This window comes from Tupaia chinensis, unplaced genomic scaffold, assembly GCF_000334495.1.
Source record: "Tupaia chinensis unplaced genomic scaffold, TupChi_1.0 Scaffold000093_1, whole genome shotgun sequence".
Classification (NCBI taxonomy): Eukaryota; Metazoa; Chordata; class Mammalia; order Scandentia; family Tupaiidae; genus Tupaia; species Tupaia belangeri.
This window is the reverse complement of record NW_006159555.1, coordinates 11,896,229-11,902,093: the sequence shown is the minus strand read 5'-3', so window position 1 is coordinate 11,902,093 and position 5,865 is coordinate 11,896,229. Positions and strand designations below refer to the sequence as shown.

The following is a 5,865-nucleotide window of genomic DNA, read 5'->3' as shown; positions in this document are numbered from 1 at the left end:
TCCCCCCCCTTTTTCCCTGGCATCCATGGTTGTCCTCCATACCTTCCTCCCCCCCCCATTCAATTGTTCTGCTAATGAACTTAATTAGTCTAAATAAATCCATTAGCTAGCACAGCTGACACAAACCTACACATGTATCCTAGTCTGACCCTAGGTCAACCTAGTCATTTTGACAAAACAATAAGCTCATTGGGGGAGAAAACTTAAAATCTCAAGTGACAAACACATTTTAGCTAGAAATGAATTTAGAGACTACTTTGTTTAACCTTATTTTACAGATGAGCAGGCCTATAGGGGTAAGTCCTTCTCACACAGCTATCTAGGGGCAAAATTAATTCTACAATCTTTGCTATTTCATTGGGCTGTGATACAGCACTAGGTACTTAGCAGCACTTAATATATGGATGACTCAGTCCCCAAATTACCAGGAATTACCAGTGTTGTCTCTTTTCTTCAATACTAGGCTCCATGCCTAGATAAATAGCTGGCATATGTAGTAAGAGCTCAACAAGTAATTCAGATCTTAACCAAAGACCCAGCAAAACTAATTCCTTGGAAATTATAATCAGAACTCAGAAAATCATTTATAATAACAGTAATCCTTTATATGCTAAGAGAAAATCTGTAATTTTCAAAATGTTTTCACAAGCACTTTGAAAGCACTTTTGATCCCTTTAAGGTAGATAAGGCAGGAATTGCTTGTTTTAGGAAACTGAGCCTCAGAGAAATTAAAGATCAAGGTATCCTGACTAGTACGTAGCAGAGCTGGATCAGTATTTACATCTTCTGACTCCTACTTCAGTATTGTGTCCACTGTTCTTCAGCTTTGCCTTTCTGCTTCTGGGCATGGGAGAATTATTCAGGGAATTAGTATGAATATTCATGATAAATAGGTGAGTCACACTTATGCTGAAAGTGATTTCGCTTCTTAAAAAAATCCACTATTAAAGGTACTCCTGAGGGCCATCAGGTGGCACAATGGTTAGGATGTTGGATTCCCACCTGGCTGACCGTGGTTTGAGTCCCAGACCTGGTAGCTTGAAAATCACACTGGGCTTGTGTGTGTATGTATGCCCAAAGTCCCCAGAGGAGAATGGAGGACAAGGGATTGTGGCACAAGCATCCCCTCTGTGGGGTGATTTTTAATCTTCTGTCTCTTTCTCTCTGGTGAGGGCACATACCCTATGTCAAAAACCTTAAAAAAAAAAAAAAAAAAAAAGATACTTCTTCTGTTCTATTAGGTCAGAGAAGTCAAGACTTTTTTTCCCCTTGGAGAGGTTTTTGCCACAGGGTGTGTGTGCTTGCCAGAAAGAAAGAGACAGGAAGGGAGAAATCACCCCCTCCCCCAGAGGGAATGGTCATGCCACAATCCCTTCTTCTCCATTCTCCTCTCAGGATCTTGGGGACACCCACACACGTGTCCGGCATAAGTCTAAGCCACCAGGTCCAGGACTCGAACTGCAGTAGAGGACATGGGAGTCCATCAACATAGCCATTACACCAACTGCTGGTCCCAAGACATAGTTTTGTTTTATTATTTTGCTATAGGGTGCATGCGCTCGCCAAAAAGAGAGAAAGAGAAAGTGAGAAATCACCTCCTGGGGGGATGGTAATGCCGCAATCCCTTCTCCTCCATTTCCTCTCGGGATCTTGGGCACGCACGCACACACGCCCGGCCCAAGACATATTTTTCAATGCAAAAATGTGTTATGACTTTTCCAATGACCTAATACTTTTTATTTTTTTAACTTAGAGGTAATTTATTACCAAAGATCAAGGAGATACCCTCAACTGGGTCTTCATGCTGCCATCTTTCCCCCATTCTGTAGCCAACCTGGATCTCCCCCACACTCTATATGCTCAGGTAGACCCGGGACTTGAACTCAGGAGCCTTCCCACATGGCTTCTAGAATAACACAGCAGGCCTGTTCTTTATCTCAGAGAAGAGGGCTACCAATTGTGGTTTTTTTGTTTTTGTTTATTTTTTAGAGTTTTTTGCTATAGGGTGTGCATTTGCCAGAAAGACAGAGACAGACAGAGAGATAGAAAGCAAGAAATCACTCCCCAGGGGAGATGGCCACGCCACAATCCTTTCTCCTCCATTCTCCTCTCGGGATGTTGGGCATGCATACACACGTGCCCGATGTGAGTTTAAGCCACTGGGTCCAGGACTCGAACTGGGGTCAACTACATGGGAGTTCAGCGACATAGCCATTACTCTAACTGCTGGTCCCCCAATTGTGTTTTGAAGTGGAGACAACAATTTTTTTTTTTTTGGGATGGTTTTCGCGCATGCGCTTGCCAGACAGACAGACAGAAAGACAGAAAGACAGAAAGCGAGAAATCACCCCCTGGGGGAATGGTCACGCCGCAATCCCTTCTCCTCCATTCTCCTCTTGGGATCTTGGGCACGCACGCACACGCGCCTGGCATGAGTTTTAAGCCACCGGGTCCAGGACGCGAACTGTGGTTGAGTACGTGGGAGTCCAGCGACATAGCCATTACGCTAACTGCTGGTTCCCAGCACTTTTTTTTTTAAGAGAGATTTTTGCCATAGGGTATGTGCACTCACCAGAGAGACACAGAGACAGAACGTGAGAAATCCTCCTCCAGGGGGATGGCTATGCCACAATCCCTTCTCCTCCATTATCCTCTTGGGACTTTAGGCGCACACGCGCGTGCGCACACACACACACGTGCCTGGTGTGAGTGTCAAACCGTTGGGTCTGGGACTCAAACTGTGGTCAACTACATGGGAATCCAGCGACATAACCATTACCTCAGTTGCTGGTTCCAGGAGACAGCACTTTGACACATCATTCCCTGTACAGACAAGAGCCAGACTCTTTTATAACCAGGTGGTCATGGGGGTGGGGGGCGATAACACCTCGTCCTTGCCATGGTCCCACCAGAAAGGAGTTGGCATACTGGGTTTCTTCAAGATAAAATATACCAGGGAGCTATCTATAGATAGTGCACATTCTCTTACCAAAATCATTTTGGTTCATATTTTACTCTGTGTCCTAACTATTAGGATAATCTCTGTTCTCAATCAGTACATTACAGTAGCCAAAGTCAACCTAGTATAGCCAACCTTTGGATTTCAGTTTTCATTAAAGTATTGGCTAAGAAAACGACTCAAAGTTCTACAACAGTATTTCGAAAAGTCTGTGGAAAAGTGGAATTAAAATAAAAGTTTATTTTTGTACAAAGCAACCTTGAAATCCATGCAGTTTTTCCTCATAATACACATTTTCCATGAACTTTTTGAAGACCCCGTCATACCTCAGTGATGGCAAACCCAAGTAAATGCCTACCAGATATCAGGTGAGTAATGTGATGTTCAGATGGAGAAACTGAGTTTGCTAACACCTGTTGCTTTATAGCAATGTGCCAAAGAGTTAACCTATCTTCCAGTTTCACCAAAAAAAGCTCAAAATCTGTATTTTAAAAATGCAAAATCTGGTTTTAAAAATTGACTATTAATTCAAACCTGTAAACCTGTTGCAAACGACAACAGCCAACCAGGGTTTGACTTTTCCTTATCGATTCTCTAAAAGGAAGGGAATGATAGTAAATGTGTTACTTTCAGGTCAAACCTGGGACAAGGTTTATGGTTTCTCGGAGAATCCAGATAGTGCTAGAAAAGTGGACAAATGGAGTTAACAGAAATATACCATAGCTGGGGCTTTGGGAGTACCTGCCGAAAAAAACTGGATAAACGTGTACCCTTTGGCAGTTACTTAGGGAATAAAGACCCCCTTTGCTAGATACCTGAAGGAAAAAGCTCTTCTCAGAAAGTGGGAAACTTGTATACTGGAAGAGTTGGAGAGATAATAACCTGGGGGCCTAGAGGGAGAGCGCTCAAGAAAGTGTCAAGATGGACAGCTACCGGGAAGTGCTGAGAGTGCCACGAATGTCAGGGAGTCTAGGGTACGGTTTCTCTCCAAGTAATGTCGGGGAAAAGGCCATAACCTCTCCTACAGCACCCCCTTTGGGCGCCTCTTACTCACCGTCACCATACAGCCATACAGCCGTCGACTCCACCAACTTCCATCTTAACGCACCTTTCTGCGCAAACGCGGCAGAGCCGAGCTCCCGACCGAGAGACGAACCCCGCCCCCGGCCACGCCCCTTCTCCCACGAGCCCTTTCAGCTTCCAGCTTGGTTTCCGAAGGCGGCCTCGTGCAGCTCCGGGCTTTGAAGTCCCTGAATGCTGCCTCTGGGGCAGCCACTGGAGGCGGAATAGAAATACTCAGACCTTACCTTTGGGCAGATTACTGGCTGATGAGGGCAGACAGGCTAGCAAATTTTAACAATGTAGAGTGTTGTAGAGAAAGGGTTCGTTCAGAGTTGATTTGGTCCTAAAGACTTGAGCTGTCAGGGCCCGGAAGGCATTTGGAGAAAGGCTGTTTGGCCTTCTGACAAAGGGCCCAGGCTATGCAAAGGCTCAGATGGGTGCGAGTGTACGGTGTGCAGGAACTGCAAGGGCAGTGGCTTCGGGATAGCTGCCGGATGCTGCGCGTGGGTTGGTGGCAACTGTGCTATCTTGGAGTTTCAGCTTGGAGGCTATGGGTAACCAGAACAGCCTTGACTGGAAAAACTTACCAAAGTGTGTCAGGTAAAGGGGTCGGGAAAGAATGGAGGCAGGGGATTAAATAGTAATCCACATAACAGGAACTAACCACCACTATTCCACTTGTAGTGGGAACTAAGGTGAGACAATGAAGTAGAAGGCAGAAATGATAGATGATTCCTTTGGGTGAGGAGAGGGACCAATAAGGATGAAGTTTTAAACGACTTGGCAATGGAACGGTAAGGATTTATTTAGCAAGCAAATGGAAATGAATTTAGTTCCCTACCTTGTTCCCTCTGTCCCCCACTCTGCAAGAGATGATAGTATGGCTGAGAGTAGGTGAGCACTACTTTCTTACTTCAGCTTTTCTGATTCCCAAGCCAGGGGTCCTCACTTTCACCTTATCTCCCCCTTTTTGGGAGTGTTTTTCTACTGTAGCTCCTCTTCTCTGAATAGAACCTGGATGAAAGGTCAATGTGTATTCCCTGGCCCAATCCTGTCTTATCTGTGGCAGCCTCAGCCCACTGGCAACCTCTGGAGGCACATCTTTTCCCAGAAGGCCCCTGCCCTGTCCTCACAGCCCAGGCTGTGGTCTGTCCTGGTGGTTCCAGACAAAGGAAAGAACATGCACTAGTTTTTGCTGGCACATGCTACTACAGGTCTACTCTTTTAGATCTTTTTGCAGAAAGCTGATGCTCTAGGTCCCATGACTGTTATCAGATCAGTGGTCACAGGTCAAGGTCAAGATGCTAGCCCTGTGGATGCTGTACTACTTGGTACTTATCCCAAACCACTTTCAGCTCCTCCATTTGGCTGGTGAGAGGCAGGGGGACAAGGGAAGGGGGTAATGTGAAGCAGCAAAGAACTACTGGCACGAAACCCACCATTATATAAGTGTCATTTCCACACTTCGGCAGAATTACCAGACCCCACAGGCTGCTAAAAGATAATTTATTACAGACTAGCCTATAATTTCCTGTAACAATGGCACATACAATAATTAACAACAGCAAAGATGTTTGGTTTCTTCTTTCACGTAATGGCCAGTACAACAGTGATTAATGCTGAATCCTCAGAAGTCCAGGAGGCTGCTACTGAGAAAATCCAAAGACCATGTCACATCTCTGAGCAAGGGTCCGGGAAGTCCATTTGACTTCTTGGAAGAGTTGTTTCTGACCTTCCAGGAAGGACTGTGGCCCCTTCCATCCAACCTGTGCAGTGGGATCAGAGCCCAAACTCCTGTTGGGTTGAACATCTATGCAGGGAACAGTAGCTGACCCAGATGAAAG

General features: G+C 45.5%; 1 protein-coding gene across 6 annotated transcripts in view; it reads right to left on the bottom strand.

The window, feature by feature from the left end:
* LOC102475727 (phospholipid-transporting ATPase FetA) overlaps nt 1-4,106 on the bottom strand; it is a 156,083-nt gene extending 151,977 nt beyond the window's left edge. For 5 of the 6 annotated variants that reach the window (XM_006143188.2, XM_006143185.2, XM_006143192.2 and 2 more), the window contains exon 1: nt 4,014-4,106. The gene's annotated coding sequence lies outside the window, so the exon portion shown is untranslated. The remainder of the gene's footprint in view (nt 1-4,013) is intronic. The other variant, XM_006143187.2, reaches the window with a different exon arrangement.
* Between the last annotated feature and the right edge of the window lie 1,759 nt (nt 4,107-5,865).